This window comes from Magnolia sinica, chromosome 14 (genome assembly GCF_029962835.1).
Source record: "Magnolia sinica isolate HGM2019 chromosome 14, MsV1, whole genome shotgun sequence".
Classification (NCBI taxonomy): Eukaryota; Viridiplantae; Streptophyta; class Magnoliopsida; order Magnoliales; family Magnoliaceae; genus Magnolia; species Magnolia sinica.
The window spans coordinates 2,270,804-2,294,179 of NC_080586.1; the positions used below are offsets into that span (position 1 = coordinate 2,270,804).

Consider the following 23,376-nt stretch of genomic DNA (forward strand, 5'->3'; position numbering starts at 1 on the left):
TTACATGCATCCAAATGACCCCTTAACCTTCACAAGGTAGAAGATGAATAACAAAGTTTAGAGCTTCAACAAAATACAACAATAAACGTTCGTGAAATGCGGCGATCTGGGCACATATTTCTGCCTCAAAAAACCCATGACTTGGATGTATAGATGATCCTGGGGAATCAGAATCTCTAATTACAGATACCACCCAAAAATATCAGAAAAATCATAATTGAAAAAAATACTAAGATGAACCACTCATGTGAAGTGCCACTAAGGAGGCATACACCCCATCTTTGATATTGATTAAGTTCTCATGCCTCCCTTTCTCTGCTATAACTCCATTCTTAACCACTGCAATTAGATCAGCACCTTTAATTGTGGACAACTGATGGGCCACCACGACTGTGGTCCGGTTCACCATCACTTGGTCCAATGCGTCCTGAACCACTCGCTCGGACTCGGCGTTGAGCGCGCTTGTCGCCTCGTCTAGTAGCAAGACCTTTGGCTCCTTCACTATTGCACGTGAGATCGCCACACGTTGCTTCTGCCTGCCTGACAATTGGACCCCACGCTCTCCTACTAGTGTGTTGTAGCCCTGCAATAAAAGCAAATTTATGAATGTGATAGATAATAGTTAGCATTAAATGATTAAAATCTGAGAGCATGTAATAAAGACCAAGAAAATCATCGGAATTACAGATATTTTTAACTTAAGATCACATATCTTCATTTCATTTAACTTCGTTTTAAATAGATTGTGAACTTATGTGGTGATAGCTATTTTTATAAGATAGAATTCAACCAGGGATTGATGCCCGAGTCCACTTGGGCTCGGTCAATTCTGGTTCAGCACCACGAGCTAAAATTGAAAATATGAGTGATTCGACCAAGTCGCAACTTGTCTCAGGACCGAGCGAGTTGGTCTGACTCACTGAGTCTTAAAACCATGAAATGAACCTAAGCATAGGATGTGACCTTGTGGTCAATAACCATTTATGTTGAAGGAATCACATGACCCTTGACCGAATGTTCTGCATATTCGACTGAGTCACGAGTCGATTCAAGACTGAGTGAGTCAATCCGACTCCTTGAGCCTTAAAACTATGAAACCAACCTAAGCATGGGATGTGACCTTATGATAAAAAACTATTTATCTTGAAGGAATCATACGATCCTTGATCGAATGTTCTGCATAGAATCCTCCAGTTAGCAGTTTGTACAAATGGGTCACATTACTGGGTAATCCAGGACATTGATATGATGGGGCCCATATGCATGGTCCATGATATCAGTGGACCTAGTCACTGAACCAGGGCCCACTGTACGAACTGAATACAGAAGGTTACAGCAAAGGTTACTGAATAATGATGATTTAACAACAGTTGTGTCACAGTGATCTGACCTGTTGCAATCCACTTATGAATTTGTGGGCATTTGCAGACTCGGCTGCAGCCAGAATCTCTGCTTCACTCACGTTTCCTTCCTTTCCATAGGCAATGTTGGCTCTGATCGTGTTGTTGAACAGAACTGGTTCTTGATTCACCAGACCCATTTGCCGCTTCAACCACCTCAACTGAAACTTTTGAATTTCTGTTCTGTCTAGAGTAATGTGACCTGAATCAGGATCATAGAATCTCTGCAACAATGCGATCACTGTTGATTTTCCACTCCCACTTTCTCCAACGAGAGCGACCGTCTGTGAAACAAGATCGTAATCATTAGACGCTAAGCAACATTGGACAGTGAAAAGTAGCTTGATAGGCTTCTAAGGGCTTAGACAAGGCAAGTCTTGAAGTTCATTCAATTAGAGTGCACAAATAGAGCTGTGTTTTTTTTTTTAAAAAAAAAAAATTTAAATCTAGTAATGCAAAGCAGCAGTTTTGTAACTGTATTTAGTGAAGTTGGTTTTTGTACTTTGAGTTCATAGTCGCTGTGGATGGATGTCTTCCGATCTATGGCTGTTGAGGTTTGTTGTTCACTCCCCAAGTATAGGGTTGTGATGTAGTAATAAACTCGGTAAGACCGAGGTCGAATCCACAAGGACTGAAACTTGTACGTTTCCTGAAACTAGGTAGAAATAGAACTAGTCTAAGATGCGATCTAGAACAAATAGAATTTAGGGAATAATTGCGGAATAATTATCTAAAACTTAAGTAATTCAGAGGAAGGAAACTAGGGATTCAGAGGATCCACTTGTAGAGATCAGGGAGAAATTATGCCTGCATTAATATTTATGGAAATCAAACTGAACCTACCTGATCTGATTTTTAAGAGATGAAAAGTATATGAATTAGAATGGATTCCATCATCTAACCATGCCCAGGAGGCAAAGCAAATAACAGAATTAAACTAATTACCAACCAATCAACCATGTATGAGGATCAGGAAGGGTACTGTCATCCTACCATGCCTATGGAGCAATGATGAACAACAGGGCTTCCTGACTTCATAAACATAAAAAGGGAAAAGAAATATTCAAAGCCATTACAAACCCATTGTAATTTCAGTCACAACAGACCATTAAAGACTAAAAAGATATTCCTTATAATAATCAACTTAAAACCAAGTTCAGTTCAGAAATTTAAATTAAATGCATGAAATAGTGTCTCCCATCTCAATACAAGCTTCACCTCTTAGCCCTAGCTAAGAGGTTTAGCCAAACATGACTGGGTTAAACAGAGCAAATGATAATAGAGAGAAAAAAAGAAAGAAAAGAACAAGAGGACAAAAAAAACCCAGCTTTAATAAACTTCACTTCCTGTCTTCTCTGTTCCTTCTCTGTTTCTTCTCTCATACCAAACTCTTGCTCACGTCCACGCCGCCTTCCCCGTGTTGCCAACAGCTTCCACCCCTGCCCTGTAAAATCTCTCCAGCCACAGAAAACCCAGCCGTGCACTCCACGTTCAGCAGCTCCCCACGGCTCCACACTCTCTTCTCGGCTGCACACTACCAAAAACTCCCTTCTTTCCGTTTCTTTTCTTCCTTTTTAAAGATGGAAAAGCTTCCCCCTGATGCTGTGGAGTCCCACCGGAAGTAGGCTGTGGAAACAGTCCTTCCGCAGCCTGGAACGCGTCCCTCTGCTGCGAAAGTCCTCACGCAGTCTGGAATTCCGTGTCTCCCTTCTTCTTATTTTTTTGTCTTCTTTCCAAAAGGACAACGTCCCCTGGGAGATTTTTGGCCCACCTACATGATGAACGGTTCAGATCAGCCGTCCGACCGCCCCCAAGGCCGTACAACCCGTCGCAAAAGTCGGACGGCGTCCGGCTTTCACGAACGCGTGTAACAGGGCACGCGCTGACACGTGGTGGGGCCCACTTCACTGGTTTTTTGAAAGATCCACTCCGTCTATTCGTATCAGCTCGAAAAAACAGGTGGGACTCAATGTTTTTGGATAAAAATTGGTGCGGTCCAAGGATGATTTCATTCAGCCGTCCGCGTCTAGTTTTGACGATCAATAGCCGGCCTCCGATCTTTCTTGAAATTTTGCCATCTAGGCGAGGATGATAGGGGGCAAGGGTTTCTGATGGACGGTCCGGATTGATCATCCGATGCACGGTGGTGGCCCACCAACTTCCGCAATCCGATCGTCTGAGTAACGGCTGGACGTGCTGCAGTTGTTGAGAGGGCGAGTTCGAGTCCAGGACGGTTTGACCGTCCTGGAGTTGCCGTGCACGCCTGGTGCACGCATGCTGTATATGTGCGATGCACATGTGGGTCCCATGCTGATGTATATAAGAGATCAGCTCCGTCCAACCATTCTGCCATATCATTCAAACTGTCTAGAACAATTTTGAAGCATATCCGGATATCAGGCGGGCCCCACATAATGATTAAAGGGGCTGATCTGTCCGTTGAGCCACTTCCACAGTGATCCAGGGGCTGAAATTTTACGTGTACGGTTTATTTATGGTCCTCAAGCCACGTATGAAGTTTCGAACTGATCAGATGGTGGGAACCCTATGATCTTGCATTCTGGCTGACTTTCAGGCCACTTGAGCTTCAGTTTCTCGATTTCCGCGGACCCCTGATGTATAATTCCGTCGCTCTTGGTCTTCTAAAGTTCGTTCCTTGCCTTGGTGCTTCTGGAGCGTCAAATCCATGCATTTACCACCCTTTTTCAGTCTAGGCTCGTGAATACACCCTGCATTACAAACACGATTAAATCAGCCATTAAACGGTATCATGCTTGTAGATTCATGCAATAACTGGGTCTAATATGCAATATTTGACCCTCAACATTTGTACATGAAGTTGGTTGAGCTATTTCAATCTCAGCCACACTTTCTTGGAAGAGTCTATAAACCTCTTGTTACATTTAGATGCAATATTGAATTAAACAAATAGCCGATTCCTGAAATGGGTTATGGTATTTTTGTAAACCGAGAGGAGCTGAAAGCTTTTATGTATTTGAGACAATCCAAAGGGATTGAATATATAGAGATCACAGCATCTATATAAGGAAAGTAATAAATTCAGAATTATCTACCTATGGAAACTAACTATACAAGGTATGTTAGCTATACAAGGTATATTTCAGTCTATCTAACATCCCCCCTCAAACTAATGCGGGTCATCGACAAGTAATAGTTTGCCAATGAGAAATGAGTGACGTGCAAAAGTTAGGGACTTGGTGAGAATGTCTGCAATCTGATCATGGGATGCAACATGTGGTAGAAAAATGAGCTCAGACTGAAATTTCTCGCGGATAAAGTGACGGTCAACTTCAATATGCTTCGTCCGTTTATGAAAAACCGGGTTAGAGGCAATCTGAATGGCATTGAGATTATCAACATGGAGTGGATCGAGTAGGATTCTACACAGGAACGCTCAAGTTGGAAAGAAGTCCACGTAACCAAACAAGCTTACTACACGCAGCGGACATCGCACGATACTCGGCTTCTGTGCTTGATTTGGAAACAGTGGCCTACTTCTTACACTTCCAAGAGATGAGAGAAGTGTCGAGAAAAACATAATAGTCAGTGGTAGATCTTCGTGTGGGAGCGCAACCGGCCTAATCAGCATCCGAATAAGCACGAAGGTCCAGAGTCGCCGTGGAGGAGAAGAACAGTGATCGATCTAGAGCTCCACGTAGGTACCGTAGGATGCGTAACACCGCAGTCATATGAAGAGTTCGAGAAGCAGAAACAACCTGACTGACGACTTGGACAACGTAGGCAATATCAGGGCGAGTCATGGTTAAGTAAACCAGACTCCCAACCAAACGATGGTATAAGTTGGGCTGTGCAAGTAGATCACCATCGTCGCGACCATAATGAACGTTAAGTTTTAAGGGAGTCTGAACTGTTTTCTGATCCGTCAATGATGCCAAAGCGAGATGATCATTGGTATATTTACGCTGGTTGACCAGGATCCCACGTTTAGAATCCGAAATTTCAAGCCCAAGAAAGTATGTGAGATGGCCGAGGTCTTTCACCTTAAAGGAGGATTGCTGAACTTCCTTTAAAGCCGAAATGTCAGTAGCATCGCTACCAGTCAGAAGTAGATCATCAACATAGACGAGAACAATGACAATTTCGTGAGCAGTGGTGCGCAAAAATAAGGACGGGTCATGACTACTTTGAGTAAAGCCAGCACCGGTAACAACATCGTGAAAGCGTTGGAACCATGCCCGAGGTGCTTGTTTGAGGCCATACAAAGCTTTCTTTAGGCGACATACCTTATTGTCAGGGAGTAAAGACCCAAGAGGAGGTTTCAAATATACTGTTTCTTGGAGGTCTCCATGAAGAAAAACATTTTTCACATCCATCTGAGCAAGTGGCCAAGAGCGAACGGAAAATATTGCCAAAAGAGTACGAACAGTTTTCATCTTGGCCACGGGAGCGAATGTCTCATCATAATCAAGTATGTATTCCTGTTTGTATCCCTGAGTGACAAGTCGAGCCTTGTATCGATTCAATGATCCATCAGACTTGAGCTTGACAAAATAAATCAATTTGCTACCAATTAGCTGTTGGTCAGCGGGTCAAGTGACAATGTCCCACGTATGATTATCATCCAATGCCGCAAGTTCTTCTGCCATAGTCTTCTTCCAACAATCATGAGTGGCTACCTGAGAGTATGAAGTAAGAATAAAAACAGTATCCAGAGTAGCATTAATAGCAAACATAGAGCATATCAAGCGATCAGGCGCTCGATGTACACGATCGGAACAACGTATCGAGGTAGGTTCAGGATCTGCAACAGGTACAGTAGGTCCGGGTTGAGTAATAGGTGGTGGAGCTGTACGTGATTGACGTGAATAAACCTGCAACGGACGAGGGAGAGTACTCGAGGCAAAAAGAATATCAGGAAAGGTAGTTAGACCAGGAGATTTTGGGACGTGCAGAGGAGGAAGAAATGAATGAAAGACAATATGTTCAAGAAAAACAACATGTCGTGAAACCCGAACACGACGAGAAACCAGATCATAACATCAAAAACCCTTCTGAGTTTTTTCAAATCCCAAGTACATACATTTGATCGATTTGGGAGATAGTTTGTTACGCTCACGTGAAATCAGGTGAACATAACAGACACAATCAAAAACACGAAATGTAGAATATGCAAGAGGGATGCCGTGGAGAACAAAGTGTGGAGATTTACTGTTCAGAACGTTAGTTGGCATCCGATTAATTAAGTAGACTGAATGTAACATTGCTTCCGCCAGAAAGAACGAGGAACACTCATAGCTGTTATCAGGGTACTGGCAGTTTCAACAATATGACGATTTTTTCATTCAGCCACCCCATTCTGTTGTGAAGTATTAGAACAGGTGGTCTGATGAATAATCCCATGACCCTGAAGAAATGTACGAAAATTGGTTGAGAGATATTCTCCCCTGAGTCAGAGCGGAGAGTTTGAACTGGAACTCAAAATTGAGTCTCCACCATAGAGTGAAATATCTTAAAATTTTCAAAAACCTATGACTTCGAGTGCAGAAAGTAAATCCAGGTGTAACATGTGAAATCATCAATGAATATAACGTAGTAACGTAACCTAGAGAGTAACATAAGTGGTGAAGGACCCCAAACATCTGTATGTACTAGTTCAAACATAGAAGATGATTTTGTAATACTTAGAGGAAAATGAATACATTTACTTTTTGAAAGACAACAAGATGAATAAGAATAATCCAAATCTTTCTTATTAAGAGAAATATTCCCTAACATGCCAGAAGAAAATAATTGAATTAACCGATCGGAATGTAGATGACCCAGGCAAAAGTGTCAAAGTTTCCACAATTTATTTGCCGAAAAAATATCTGATGAAGATAGAGAAAAGAAAGATCGAGTCGGAGTGACAAATGGAGCAAAGTCTAGCACGTACAAACGACTATGCCACCTACCCATCCCAAGTACCTTCCCGTCGCCAGATCCTGCACAAAACAACAGTTAAGAAGAAATATAACTAAGCAGTTATTGGATGTGAGTTGACCAACTAAAATTAAGTTGGAGGAGAGGTTAGAAACATGAAACACATCACGAAAGGTGAACTGGCGATGGGCAGAAGAAGAGAAGGTCAATGATCTAACGGACTGAAAAGGTAGTCTAGTGCCATCTGCAATAGAAATAACCTGATTACCGGTGTGGGGACAAATGTCACGAAGATGGGATACAGCACCAGTCATATGATTAGAAACACCCGAATCGAAGAACCATGGAGAAGATGGGGATATACCTGACATACCGGCCGCAGAGAGGGCCTGAACAATTTGCTGGAGCATTGCAGGAGTCAAAGGTGATGAAAGACCTTTAGCAGAAGATGTAGAATCACTAACAGACAGCTCGAAAGAAATAGTGGCAGTAGTAGCAAAAAGAGCACGACCACAGCCATGGCCACGACCACGACCACCACGTCCACGGCTAGAAGAAAATGCATAGGCACGTGTACAACAGTTCTGAATACCATGACCAGTTTGTCGACAATAAGTGCACCATTTTTTGCATTGAGCGACAACATGACCCACCTTATTGCAGCCGCGACAAGTCAAAGGAGAGGAACCACGTGTTGGTGTAGTGGTGGACACAGCAAGCACCATATCAGATGATCCCGGAGTTGAGGAAGGAAGAGAAAAAACTTTCAGTCATTGTTCCTTAGCCAATAGATCATTAATAACCGAATTCAATGAAAGAGTAGTGCTACGGTTCAAGAGAGCAGCCCGACAATGCTCGAATTCCGGACGTAGCTTCATAAGAAATTGGTGAACTTGCACACTCTCGCGCATAGTTTGGAAAATCCTAAAGTCATGAGGAAATATTGGATCCATCAAGGCCATTTCAGTCCAAACTGTGACAATTTTAGAGTAAAATGATTGAATACTGTCGTCACCCTGAGTAAGGTTAACAAGATCCTGTTTCAGACGATATGACCGAGCCGCATTACTTTGTTGATAAATTGTCTGAAGATATGCTCCCACATTGCCTAAGCTGTGCGATGAGGTGTGAGGCCAACAGCAATGGACCGATCGACCGAATCGAGAATCCAGGTAATAATCCGTCCATTGTTTATTTCCCAATCAGCCAATTTATCGGCATCTATGGAAGTGGGAATAGTAACAGATCCATCAATTAGTCCTCACAAACCACGACCTTAAAAGAAGTTCTGAAAATGGATGGCCCATAGCGAATAGTTGGTACCATCAAAACTACACCGTGGGGCCTTTGTACGTAATGAGTTCTTGTCCATTGATCGAAATTTATGTAAAGCACGCAAAGAGTTGCAGCAGAAGAATGTTTTAGATGTACCGTACAGCAGGAGATACCCAAGGGGTAGCAGTATCTGGATCTGGCGGAATAGCAACAGCAACAGGAGCTCTGGATCTAGAAAATGTAGATCTGGATCTGGCAGAATAGTGACAACAACAGTGGATCTGGATCTGGATCTGGAAAATGTAGATCTGGAAAAGCTAGATCTGGATCTGGAGGAACAGAACAGCAACAGGGGCTCTGGATCTGAAAAATGTAAATCTGGATCTGGCGGAATAGTAATAGAAACAGTGGATCTGGATAATCGAGATCTGGCGCTGGATCGGGATAATCGAGATCTGGCGCTAGATAGGAGCAACAGCAACAGGGGTTGCTAGAACTCGAACAGATCGAGCAAGAGAGGTGACTAGGCGATGCTGGATGAGCAGAGGGGCGGTCGGACGAGTAGAGGGGCGGTCGGACAACCAGGGGGTGGTCGGACAAAGCAACAGGGGGCGCGGGACGAGCAACAGGGGGTGCTAGACGAGCAGAGGGATGGTCGTACGATGCAGCAGGGGTGGCCGGACGACGCAGGGGTGGTCGGAAGAGCAGGGATGGTGGCCGGACATAGCAGAGATGGTCGGATCTGACAGGTGGTGCTTGATTTAGATTAGTGAAGCTCTAATACCATGTAAACCGAGAGGAGCTGAAAGCTTTTGTTATTTGCGACAACCCAAAGGGGTTGGATATATAGAGATTACAACATCTATACAAGGAAAGTAATAAAATCAGAATCATCTACCTATGGAAACCAACTATACAAGGTATGCTAGCTATACAAGGTATATTTCAGTCTGTCTAACAATTTTAATTGTTTTTTTCAAGAATTACCTTGCCAGGTTGAGCTGCCAAGCAAAGGTCTCGGAAAACCATGACATCGGGCCTCATAGGATACTTAAAGCTGACATGCTTAAACTCAATCTCACCCTTCACATCTTCTAATGTCATCCCGGAGTCATCGCTGGGATCTATCTTGGATTTGCGATCAAGAATCGCAAATATAGAAGCTGTAGAAAGCTTAGCTTTGGCGGAATCAGGTGCTAGGGAACTTGACTGAGAAATTCCAATTGCCGCCAGGCTGAGAGCAAAGAAAACCTGAAAAACTAAGCAACAATAAATGAAATCACGAAGAACACACAAGCATAGAATTATACGTTGTAAATGACTCTATTGGTTGTTGTGGGGAAGTTCCGTTCTTTCATTATCCAGCTCACACCACTTGTTCTCATCTTGGGGAGTGTTTGGATGCTCAGATGAAATGAATTACAATACATCTAGTAGATAAATGTGAAATTTCGAACGTAGGCTGGCATTACTCCATTCATGACAAGGGACTAGCCTCCAAATTGCCACTTTGATCGCTTCAAGTCCAAATTGAAATGCATGGAATTGCAAGTAGACGACTAGCTATCATTATTAATTAAAATGGTGCAGCACACACCTTGATCATCTCGTCTTCATTGAATCCATAATTGCAATTCAAGTCAATGGAGCATCCAAACACACCCTCAAGTACGCCTAGTCCCCACAAAATTTCGCGATTAACACACATTTGAGAGTAAATGAGAAACTTATGCTCAGGGAAATGAGTCCTCTCTTGGATTTTATTTCCGTCACAAACACTATTTTTTCAAGCCACTAAAACTGGATATCTGTTTTAAAATACTTTTACTGCTACTCAAACATTTCTCCACCAACCCAACATTTAAAATCAGGTAATTTACATGGATTTCATCTCTGTTATATAGAGCATAATCTAATGTAGAAGTTTGAAAATGGAGCCATGTACCAGGACCTTTTCGTTTTCTTATTTTCATGCAAGCACAAAAATTTCTCATAGAGATGGAAGAATTACTTACACGGAAAACCTTTGCGAATGTTGTCTTCCCGTCGTTGACTAGCTGGGCGCCTGCATAGAAACTTGTTGCGTAGACAGAAAACAGCAGGAAAATGGAGAGCCCGAAACCAATTCCACCAATCAACCCTTGCTTTATTCCTGTCTTCGCAGGGCCTTCATCATTTCTCCTTGTAGAGTTCCATGACCTTCTCTTCCGCACAAAAAGAAGCGACTGTTCTTATATTCCCAACTGCATCAATAGCAACTTGACTTGCTTCCTCGTACATACCCTGCAACCATTTTCAGATTTGAACATGACAATGGCATGTTGAAGTATTTCAAGCACTACATGTAACTATGATGTACTACAGATAAAGCATAAAAGGGAGTGTGGATTCACTATCGAATTGAACTGCAATAATTTGTTTCGGGTGAGTTTGGCTGCACCAAATATCATGAAATTTCATGCTTAATCAATCAAACTTGGTACAAATTTCATGATTTTTCATAAAAATTAGTGCAACCAAACACACCCTTGACAAAGTGGATATGATCGTACTGTAATTCCTTAGCATTCATAAAAATGAACCAGGCTCCAAATTGCAAATAGATTATTTTGAAGTTGGACATGAGAGGAGCTTATGATGTAGAGCAGATAGCAGACACTTTCATGTCCAAGATGGACCAGAGAAGGCCCGATCAGAGGTAGAAGCCATCAAGACCGTTAGAACCTTAAAATAGGCATATCTCGCAAACCGGAATGAGTTACTCGACGTACCATATATGATTTTGGGGTAGGACGAGCTACTTTAGCCAACTGGGTTGCCCACGCTGAATTTGCGAGATTCCTTCATATCAATGGCCGAATTCCATGTTTAGTTCTGTTTTTATTATAAATAGTAAGTTTCAACACCAAGGTCATGGTATTGATTCCCTAGAGGGGGTGGCTAATAGTGAAGTGTGAACTGACAGTGGTTGTACTAACAAGCTAACAAAAAAAAAACAAAAGTTTTAGTTTGATTATAACTCTTCATCCGTTGGGCCTAAGGAGTTGTGTCCAACATGAAAAGTGCTTAGAATAATTAGGAGAATAACGTGGTTAAGCCACATAGGAAAGTTACTATAAAAAATAAATTTACTATTTATAGTAAGTTACGAATTTCTAGGAGTTTTAGTTTTAGTTTGCTTCTGATTTCTCTATTATTGCTTGGTATCCCTATTTAAAGGGTTGTGAACTCGTTTATTTCATTAATCAATTAAAATTTGAATTTATTAGAATTTAGTTCTATTTTCTTGCTTTCTTTTCTCGTGGATTCGAGAAGTCTCTGTGAGGAGTCCAGAGAAGCTCCATGGATTCGGAGTAGTTATCCTTGAGGAAGACAGTGATCGACCTCATCACGTTCATCCCTGCGTCAGCTTAGCTACGGTTTGAGGTACACTTCTTCATTAATGGTCACCAGGAAGCATCAATAATTTTTGCCAATTACTCTTGATTAAAATGAATGAATTCAATTCACTTGTGCATGCAAACACATCCTAAATCAACAAAAAATTGAAATTCTGAAACTGTTCTATTTAACCCTTCTTTTCTTTTCTTTTTTTTTTTCCTTTTTTCTTTTTTTCCTGGAAAGACCATTATTGTTTATGTTTCATCTCGTAAGCTGGAAAGCGGGACCCGAGATGCCAAGGTAATGCCGTGTGGACACATCACACGATTTTCAGATGAGAAACTCTAGTTGGGCCGTTTGGCTCTTGAGAATCTAGTCTCTAGGAAATGGATTCCATTAGTGAGTAGCTGAATTTGTGTTTGGGTCTTGGGAAAGGGTGGGAAATGAATTCCCATGAGAATCCAATATCTAAAATTTACCCCTATTATGATTCTCATCTTTAAAATGGGTTGCAAAATTTTAGGAAATGGATTCCCATGCAATGGTTTGAAAATGATAAAAAGCCTCTCCTCTCCTCTCCTCTCCATTCCCAGTTTCCAAAGTCCAAATACAAAAGAATTACTTTTGCAGTACCCAAACACCACAGAATCTCTTCTAGTGCGAATCTCTCTCTCTCTCTCTCTCTCTCTCTCTCTCTCTACGTTTGAGAATCGTATCTGTACAGCATGTGGGATCATTGGATTTGCATGAGTTCGAAAGCAAACCTTTGCATTTGCAGCAAATCCCTTGATGAGTTTCATTTGGATCCACCTGCTGATGCCCATCAGTGGTATCATGGCTAAGATTCTCAGTGCCAATTGCCAATTTGCTTCAAAGGCGATGACCAGACCAGCTACTGCTGATGCCACATTCTGCACAAGCAGCGCAAGCGCATCTCCAACCAGGCTGCCGACAGTCGCTGCATCAGTCTATAGCCTTGCACCAATTGCACCACTTGAGTTCTCAGCATCATCGAACCATGTGATCTCCATGTTCACCACCTTTTCAAACGACATTGACCGGATCCTTCGTATCAAACGGCAGCCAGCCACAGCAAAGAAGTATGATTTCGATGGGGAGACCACGAAAGATACAAAACCAAGGGCAATAAACATCAACGATCAAAATCTGGCATCCTTCCGAAGTTTTGATGGAGGTTCGAAGAATGTCCGAACTATACCAGAAAGGAATACCCCAAACATGGCCAATATAGCGCCATTGATGACCGCAGCAACGGTACCAAACAGTAGCACTGGGATCTCTGGCTTGTTGAGATAGGCAAGGCGGCGTAGCGGAACATCACGCGCTGGCTGCAGATGCATTGGGCTGTCAGGCCCTGGTTGCATGGTTTCTTGGATGCTGAGCCCGGGAGGTAAACCAAATGGGACTGAGTATGAATGGCGGCTGCTGTTTCCAATGGATGATCCCTGGCTTATGGATTGTCGGAAGGAGACACGTTGGCTCGACTGCCTGCTGAAATCTGATGTAATCTCCACTTTGTCTGGGTCAGTTACAGTTTGTTGTTCTGGCTTCCGGTTAACTTCTTGCAACCATATAAGCTGACTGTATGCTCCATTTGGATCCTTGAGTAGCTCTGAATGAGAACCTGATCGAATGACTCAGAGCTGAATTAGGTAGTAATGACAGTTATATCAGTACATGATATAGAACTTCTATTTTGAAATTTGATGCAACCAAACGCACCTGCATGTGGTTTCAAAAGAGTTGGATGTTTTGTCATTTTGTGGTTCTTGAAACATGACGGCTAAAAATGACATGCTTTGAGCCATATCAAATTGATCTTGGCGAGGTTCTTACCTTTCTCAACAATTGAGCCTTGACAAATCACAGCAATCATATCAGCATTCCTCACTGTGCTCGGGCGATGGGCAACAACGATGGTGGTTCGGTTGATCATGATCCTGTCTAGTGCCTCCTGCACGACCTGTTCAGACTCTGCATCAAGCGCACTTGTGGCTTCGTCCAAAAGAAGTATTCTTGGGTCTTTTAGAATTGCTCTGGCTATGGCGATTCTCTGCTTCTGTCCCGCAGACAGCTGAGTTCCATGCTCTCCAACCATTGTGTCAAGACCCTGAATATACGGTATTTCAATAGCAGAAGAGGTAAGTAGCCATTCTCTCCCCTTAAATCAACTGCAACTTGTATATAAGAAACCATGATCAAGGTACAGATTCTGTCAGTAGCTTCTACGCAAAGCTGTGGCTAATCCACAACTTACTTTAATGAACCAAGGTACCCCAATTTTTATTTTTATTTTTTTAAAATGGGTGTAGCTCCAATAGTTTTGGAGGTGTTTGGATGTACTATTGGATTGAATTGCAATAAGTATAACTGCAATTTGAGCTGCTATCTCATGATGACTGATAGAAAATATCATTAAAATTTTCCATTTCCTCTTGATGAAGGGTGCATTACATTGCACCAAATATCATGATATTTCATGACATTTGGTGCAACCAAATGCAGCCTAAATTAACTTTCATTATTCAGTTCATTTGTGTCCAAATGCAGGGTAAGTTACGGTTCAATGGAGATGAACATTCACAATATTCTTTCAGTTGTAAACATTAGCTGTTTCGCGATATTATCACAATTTTATTTTCACCAGTCCAACTTAAAATGAAGCCAACTGCAATTTGGGATTGGCTTCACCTCTTATTTGAAGAGCGACTAACCCAAGTTTGGGAATCTCACTTTGCCGCAACTTGATTATCAAAATCCAATTCAATTCTACATCCAAACATAGACTTTAAGAAATGGTTTCAATCACAAGAAGAGCTGAAATACTATTAACCTGAGGCATTTTGTCTATGAACTTTGCAGCATTGGCAAGCTCAGCCGCAGCTCTGATAACTTCAATGGTTGCGTCATCCTTACTGTAGGCAATGTTATCTCTAATGCTAGAAGTAAACAGCACCGGTTCCTGGCTAACAAGCCCGATTTTCCCTCTTATCCATCTGAGCTGGAACTCCTTGAGATTTATACCATCTATCAGTACTTCACCAGCTTGTGGGTTGTAAAACCTCTCCATCAGACTGATCACAGTAGACTTCCCACTACCACTCTCTCCTACTAAAGCTGCAGTGGTGCCACTGGGTATAGAAAGAGAGAACCCAGTGAATATTTGCTCATCAGGTCTGGCTGGGTAGCTGAAATAAACATCCCTTAATTCAATCTCTCCTACCACATCGTCCAGTTTCCGCCCGCTGTTGTCGTATGCATGTATCGCTGACTTCTGCTTGATTGTTGGGAACATCTTGAATGCTGCTGCCTGTCCTGCTGCAAACACAGTCATGCATGGAGATGTCTGCCCGAGAGACCTGAATCATCCAAGTATAAACCATCGGAACAACTTCTCACTCAAAATTTCAACAACCTGAAAGATAATCATAAATTTCAACGTGCATACATTCATGTAGGCATATATACGCACATACATGGATGCATAAAATGTGCATATGTAGTAGGCTTTAGTCACAAAGTCCAATTATCTACCAAAAAAAAGAAGAAGAAAGATAACGGTCTGATTTGAAGTTAACCATATTTTTTATTTGGTGGCTGAAATGCTACTTCTTGGATGGTCTTTGAAAATTGCACCTGCCCCAAAGGTGTCGCCATTTGGGTGTTTATCCGGTTCACCATTGATATCAGATCCAATGGATATTTGGGTCACATCCAAACAGCTACTAAATGAGTTTCATTACTCTGGGGATTCAAAAGGAATATCTAGAAGAATACGTATCTGATCATGTTTGAATTGGACAGCTGAACATGATTGTTTGGAGTTATAAAGTTTGATTAAGGACTTAACAAAACTTTTTTTCTTAAAAAAGAAGAAGAAGTCAAAAAAGTGGAGTTTGAAACTGACATGGAGCCTGTCAGGACTGAAAACATTATGTTCATCACGTGGCCACCTGTATATCCTTTTTCCAATATCATCTTCGTACCAAACCACACGGCCAAACCATCGCTGCAAAATACCATAAATAGAGCCAAATCAACAACTAAACCAGAAGCCAACCCCTCTTGAATGCCAGAACTATAAGCCATCTTCAGCGACTCGTCGTATTTATCTATAGCTTGCTTCTCCCCAGTGAATGATGCGACCTGAGGAACCATGTCGATCATGCTTTCGCAAAACAAAAGACTGACTTCAGCCAAGTTTGGATGCACAATTGAATTGAATTGCGACATTTCAATTGAAGAAAGTGGAAATGAAGTTGGGGCTCGCCCCACCTCATTAATTATGACAGACTAGCCCTCAAATTGCAATTAAGATCAGTTCAAATGCATGGAACTGAAAGTTGAGGTTTGTTCATCATTACAGATAAAAATGGTGCTTACTCCACTTTGGTCATTTCTTCTATGTTGAATTAGATTATCGCAATTCAATTAAATTGAGAATCCAAACTCACCATAAGATGCTTTTGTTTAGGAATTTTGGAGACTTGTCTGTCATGCTGTGAAAATTACCCACCGTTCTAATTGATCCGATTGTCTGTTCTACAACTTCTCCTGCTTCTGAGTATGCCGTTTGCCCACAGGAAGCCATCTTTGTTATAATGGTAGAAAAAAGTGCACCAGAAACCACAAGAAGAGGAATAGCTGATAGCATAACAATGGTAAGAAGCCATCCTTGGACAAATGCTATCACAAAGCCTCCTATGAATGTTGATATAAGCTGTAGGAACTTACCAACCTGTAAAAACAAAATGAAAAAAGGATGGTGCCTAGTGATTGATCTCTTGATAAAATTGAAAATGAAGATCAATCAGAAGTCTTAAATCTTCAAAAGAGAAGCATCCTTTGTTTCTTTCTTCCTTTGTATTCAAACACATTCACTGATAAACCAAAGGAATCTTCGTATTGCAGACTGGTGGGCAAGAAATATCAATTCATATATTCATATTGCAAATGATTAGACTATATTAAACCCATAACGCATCTTTAGGTTGCATTTGGTTTCAGTATTCAGTTGAATTGATCGATATGAACATCATGAGCTGTCCCATGATAAAACCAGTTGTTGCTGATGCCTCCTTCTCAGTTCCTTCTTCCATAAGCCAAGCTCGAAGAAAGGAGGGATAAAAGGGCCCTATGGAAACTGTTTGGGCTGTGTTTGGTTGCAGAAAATTTCATGAATTGTCGCACCAAATTAGACACTGATCATGAAATATCATGATATTTGGTGGAACCAAATGCACCATAATGTATAAATGACTAAATTGTGATTACTTCCATTTGTATTAATATTGAGGGACTATGCTCCCAAACTGTAACTGTGTTACTTTCCAGTTGGACTTCAAAGGAATGGAATTACAATCTGAGGGCTACTTCCTCATCATAAATGTTAGGAAATCTCACTAAAAGTTTTGGTAATGAAAAATCAATGTGCATACAAACATGCCCTTAAAATTGAAAAATGCATTCTCTATTCCTCCATTGATCCAAGCTAATAATAATAAACAATGGCTTTCTTGATGCCATTTACAATCATTTCAGGTCGAGCGGTAGAAATCAGTTGTGTCCTCTGTAGAATAAATGGTTAACATAGACTATGCAATATTTTATTTTATTTTTGGTGCTCCCTCAGGACACCATACTATTTTGTTAATAAAATAGGTTAGGGAGGCCATTAGCTCTCTAACTATCATTTTTTTTTTCCAAATTCCCTTCTCATGCTCTTCTCCAATAATATGGTGTCAGAGTTACGGTTTCTCCATGCTACCGATTCAAATAGGCAGGAATTCTAATTGTACCTTCTCACCCATAGCATCTTGAATAAGAACGGTATCTCCCGACATCCTCCCGACAACTTCTCCTGCATTTGTTTCCTTATCGAAGAATGCAATGTCTTATCTTAGTATGGTTTTCAGGTATAAATTCCTTATTCGGACCGCCTACCTTTTCCCAGTGAGCACCCAACAAGCCACCTCTGAGAAAGAACAAACATGGATTTTCTTAGTCAAGTCCCCAGTAGCCTGGCAAATTTGCAAGTGTATATGAAAAAAATCCATGTTTGTATTGGTCAAAAAATAACAACTGTCGGGCTTGCCCAGCAGTTACACATACCTTGGAAATTGCATGAACCATTTTATCAGTGTCTGTGTTTTTCCCAAAAGAGTTAACCATCTGACCAAAGACAGCAGTCATGAGGGGTATAGCGATCCCATTCCCAACAGCTGCAACTGCGCCCCCAGCCATCAAAACGAAGTCCGTGGTGTCCGCAAATGAGAAGAGCTTGTAAAATGGAACACTGTTCTTTCTCTCTTCTTCTCCTTCTCTCTTCTTGGAGTCTTCTCGATATTCCACCTTTCCAGTGTCTGCAATGGGGTCTGTTGCTTGTGGACAGAGCTTGAGGTGTTCTGACATCATTGTCCATTCAAGTCTCCTTGGACGTGCTATCGACTTCTGGACTGTGATCTTCTTTCCTCCTTCAGGAGAAGTCACTATGTTTAAATGCAATTCAAGACCTCTCTATCTGCATTCAATACTCACAGCATATGAAAAAAGATTTTATACTGAAAAAACACAAAGAAGGAAAGAAGAATCTTGATCTAATTACTCCAAAAATCTTGTTCATATCGAACTTCTGAAGATAAGTATTCTGTAAATTTAGAAAAAACTACGACCCACCATAATTGATTGCAAGTTGTAACTACTACATAAATTCCACACACAAAAGATAGCCAACTATATGTAAAGTGGCAGATTCCACCATTTCATACAATATTTCAAAAACATCCAACTACAGAGTAAAAAAGATTAAGAAAAAAAGATTAAGAAAAGAAAGAGAAGTCGAAAATGATATATATATATATATATATATATATATATAATGTTCACCTGCGCACCTTCTTACGTGAGCACCCGTGCACATCTTTGCACACGTGTCTTAGGCACAAAATCTGAACGGTCCACGTGATGCGACACCCCTTGAAGAATATCTACAATTTCTTCAATTTCTCTAGCAATTATAGTCATAGACACGTTTGAAGGCCGACATCACATAGCTATCAATACCCAATGAAGATTAGTAAAATCCAATCAACCATATAGAGATGAAGAAAAACTGGGCATGATGCACGATCCGTATTCAAATGAAACATGAATTCGATGGTCGAAGTGAATAAGTTCTCCCAAAAAATGTGGCAATTCACATGTTAACACGCATGAACAAAACCCAGAAAGCCAATGAAGGTTACAACTCCTTTCAGCTACAAAAAACCATTTTTTTTCCTACAACATGAATGCCAACTCCACAATCTCTACCGAAATGTGGTAGGATTCAAAACAAACACATCACATTCAATAACAAGGCATTGTGAAAAACACAAACGAACTGAACGCAAAAGCAGGAAATCAAAATCAAAGCAGCGAAGATTATAAACCATACGAGAAATAACTCAACAAAAGATCAAATGGGTGATTGAATTCAAACTGTGGGATTAATGAGCACTCAAAAGTAGTATGGATTTTTTAACTTCCATCACTCAACGGTCATTGGTAATCGTAGGTGGGCCAACACAGGAATTTTCCCGTAACAAGGTAAGATTCTTACGTAGCGCGAATCTAGCGCTCTAACCCTCCCGAAAGGTACGGTTGGGGAGGATTGAGGACAACGTAGCTGTTGCTTTCCATTGTCAACTGATAGTTTTCTATTGCAGCAAGTGGGGTCCAAAAAGCGTAAACTATTGTTGGTTGACTCTCCCAAAACATCACTTCGGGATTGGATAAAACAGAACAACGGTCAGCATGAATTATTTTTTTACCAAAATAGCCCCAAGTTTAAAGTTTTGAGTACTAAGGTATGTTGTTTCCACCTAACAATTGGACCTGTTTTATTTTTGGATAATACCCTAAAATGATATGAAAAAATGGATAGACAGTGTATCCAACTTTAAGAATATTATAAGGTGGGCCTTATTGATCAACGGCCTGGATTGTCCCAAGGGTTGGATAATGCGATCGGTTGCACCAGTGGAATGCACTAAGTCGTGATGCATCCAGGAAATTCGGATGATATGCTAGAATTGTAATTCGTAAATAGTATCATGTGGGACTGGGATTACCTAATTCGCGTGGAGTTTTTAGGTTTTAAACTCCTCTACCCTATTTGTAATTATAAAACTGGGCTGGCCTTGCAGGTGAAATGATACCAAGGATTTATTGGGCAGGGTTGCACACTGTAAGAGATGGCCAGGTCATTTTTAGGTTTTTTGGGTATTGATACAGCTCCACTAATCAAATCTTACATATAAGGTAGGCGATAAACTTTTCATCATTACTATCTTATATGTTCCCTAGTCTCTTACAATGACACATGGTCCAATCAAAACACATCACATTACAATAAGACATGATGTGACTTTGATTCAGTTAAGTAGGTGCCACCACTGACTGCTGGAGTTTACCTTGATGTATGCATTAAATGTCTACTTAGTCCATTCATTTTGATACCTTATTTTAAAGCATGGTCCCAAAAAAAAAAAGGGGACACATATTAGCTACTACGTGTTGAGTAGCAAAACTCGCTACTGAAGTAACATTACCAAGTTCTGTGGGCCCCACCATGATGTATGTATTGTATCCAAACTGCCCATTCCTTTGAAGAGTGTTTTAGGGCATGAGACAGAGAATGGGGCAGATCCAAATCTCAGGTAGATCCCACTACAGAAAACAGTAGGAAGAGTGATGCGCACAGTTGAAACCTTCTTAGGATCCACCATGATATTTATTTGAGATCCAACCTGTTCATAAGTTAACATATACATGATATTTATTTGAGATCCAACTTATTCATAAGTTAACACAGCCTTGAAAGAAGGAAAACACGAATATCAGTTTCTATCAAGCTGTCATTTGCGTTTTCCTTTCATCGTCCTCTTTGTGGCCTCATCATTGAATAGAAAATAAATATTATGGTGAATCCTAAGAAGTTTTTAATGGTAAGTGTTCAATGACCACTATCTTAAGTAGTGTGGTCCACCTAAATTTCAATCTGCTTTAATTTCGGTACCATGCCTTAAAATAAGTTGGCATGGTGTGGATATACAATGCATTATTGAGATGAGCTTCACGGTCAGGGTTGAACCGGCCCGGCAGGAACTGCCTCATTTTTTGGCTCATGCCCTAAAATTATCTATACAAATGGATAGACGGTGTGGATGCAACGCATACCTCATGATACATCATGATGGGCTCATAGAACTCGGTGACGTCACTTCAGTAGCTAATCCGCATCCCTGTCAAAACGGTTGTACAGCGTGGATGTAAGGGGAGCGGATTAGGTGTTAGTTACCCTGGGTGTTACCCTTACCGTGGGGCCCACCTTGATGATTTTTTGTATATCCACGCTGTCCATCCATTTCTCCATCCTATTTTAGGAACTTCTTATAAAAATTAAGTAAATCCGAATATCGGGTGGACCACAATACAGGAGACAGTGGTGATTGAGTTCCTCACCATTAAAATTTTCAATGGGCCATCTTAAGGTTTTCATAATGTTTATTTACTATCCAATCTGTTGATAATGTCAAGAATGACTGGATGAAGGGAAAATACAAAGATCAGGTTGATTCAATTGCTCACAAAATTTTTTTAATGGTAATTCTTGATGTTTTCTAATGATATGGTCCACCTGAGATTTGGAACTTCTTAATCTTTGGGATCACATTCTAAAATGAGATATAAAAGAAGATCAACGGCGTGAATATACAACAAATACATTAAGGTAGGCTCCACACGGTTAGAGTAACACCCACTGAGCTGTTACCCGGTTAAAAGCTAATTCGCTCCTGGATGCAAGGATTGGAAATGGCCTGGTGGCTGATGGTCGGTGCTCTGTGGGCCCCACCATGATGAATGTGTTTCATCCATGCCGTTCATGCATTTTTAAAGGTCATTATAGGGCTTTATGCCAAACTTTATAGGGATATAAATCTCAGGTGGACCACACGACAGGAAAACAATAGAGATTGGATATCCACCATTAAAATACTCCTAAGGCCCACTGTACTGTTTATTTGACATCCAATATGTTGATTAGGTCATAAAGACACATATGGAGGGAAAAACAAAGAAAAGATTGATCCAAAAATTTTATGGCCCCCAAAAAGTTTTTAATGGTTGACGTTCATTCAACACTGTTTCCTATAATGTGGTCAACATGAGATTTGGATATATCTCATTTTTGGTCTAATAGTATAAAATTATCTATAAAAATAGATGGACGGAATGGATGAAACACATACATCATGGTGGGCTCACAGAGGACCGACCATCACCCATTGGCTGGCGGCAGGGGGAGTAGCCAATCCGTTTCCGGAATGAATATACATCGCGGCGGCCCTACGGCAAGGGATCCCACCCACCTCAGTGGATCCGCGATCCACCAAAACCGCGGCCAAGCAATCCACTCTCTCTCCCACGTCACCCAAATTAAATTCACATCACGTTCCAACACGTTGAGACGCATTTTCCAATTCGGTCCTCTTTAAGGAATCTCGTGATGCCTGCCTTAAGCCATAGACCAAAGTAACAATTTCGGTAATCCTCTATCCATAGAAATGTCAACGAGCGTACTCCAAGATCTATCCAAGCTCCACCCACAATATAAAATGCAAGTCTAAATTCAGTTTTGAGATTTTAACTGTTGTCAGAAGCCTTCAATCTGACTCTTTTGGGTCTCTCGACCGGTCGAGTGAGCATCTCGACTAGTCAAGGATTGCTCGACTCAAAGTCCAGCCTCTTATGATCTTTGGTGTCCAAGCCGCTCGACCAATCGAGGGGATGGCTCGACCGGTAGAGGGGGTCCCTCGACCAGTCGAGGCTAGTCGAGGTTATGCAGATTCTTGCGCGGATTTGGTGCGGACTGCGTAAATTTGAGGCGGTTTCGCAAGGGTGCGAGCTATTCTAAGGTATGCTAAGGCTTCTAAAGGTATTCTAAAGGGTTCTAGGGTTATCAAAGGGTGTAGCAAGGGTGAGATTCGAGGTTGTTCGAATCGGGTAAGTCCTCTCTCTTTGTAATTTATGCTTTCATAGTGAATTTCTGTTGCTTTGTGCCGTGGTTTTTTCCCGCAAGGGTTTTCCACGTTAAATCTTTGTGTTCTCTTGTGTGTGCTTGGTGTCATTGGATTGCTATCCTAGATCTAAATCTGTGTGATTCTGCGGTACAAATCTCCAACATTAACTGGCCAAAATATTTCAGCCCGAGTCTGCCTGAATTATATATATAAAGTCCAATTTCTTACAGCAAGATTTACAGACAGATGGAGATGTGAAAATGATACTTTTTTATTAAAATTTTTAAATAGAAATTAAAAAAATCAATGATGGAGATGGAAACTAAGATGGATCT

At 41.1% G+C, this 23,376-nt stretch overlaps 1 pseudogene; it reads right to left on the reverse strand.

Moving 5' to 3' along the window:
* Window positions 1-229: 229 nt before the first annotated feature.
* On the reverse strand, window positions 230-18,446 carry LOC131225787 (ABC transporter B family member 11-like; annotated as a pseudogene).
* Between the last annotated feature and the right edge of the window lie 4,930 nt (window positions 18,447-23,376).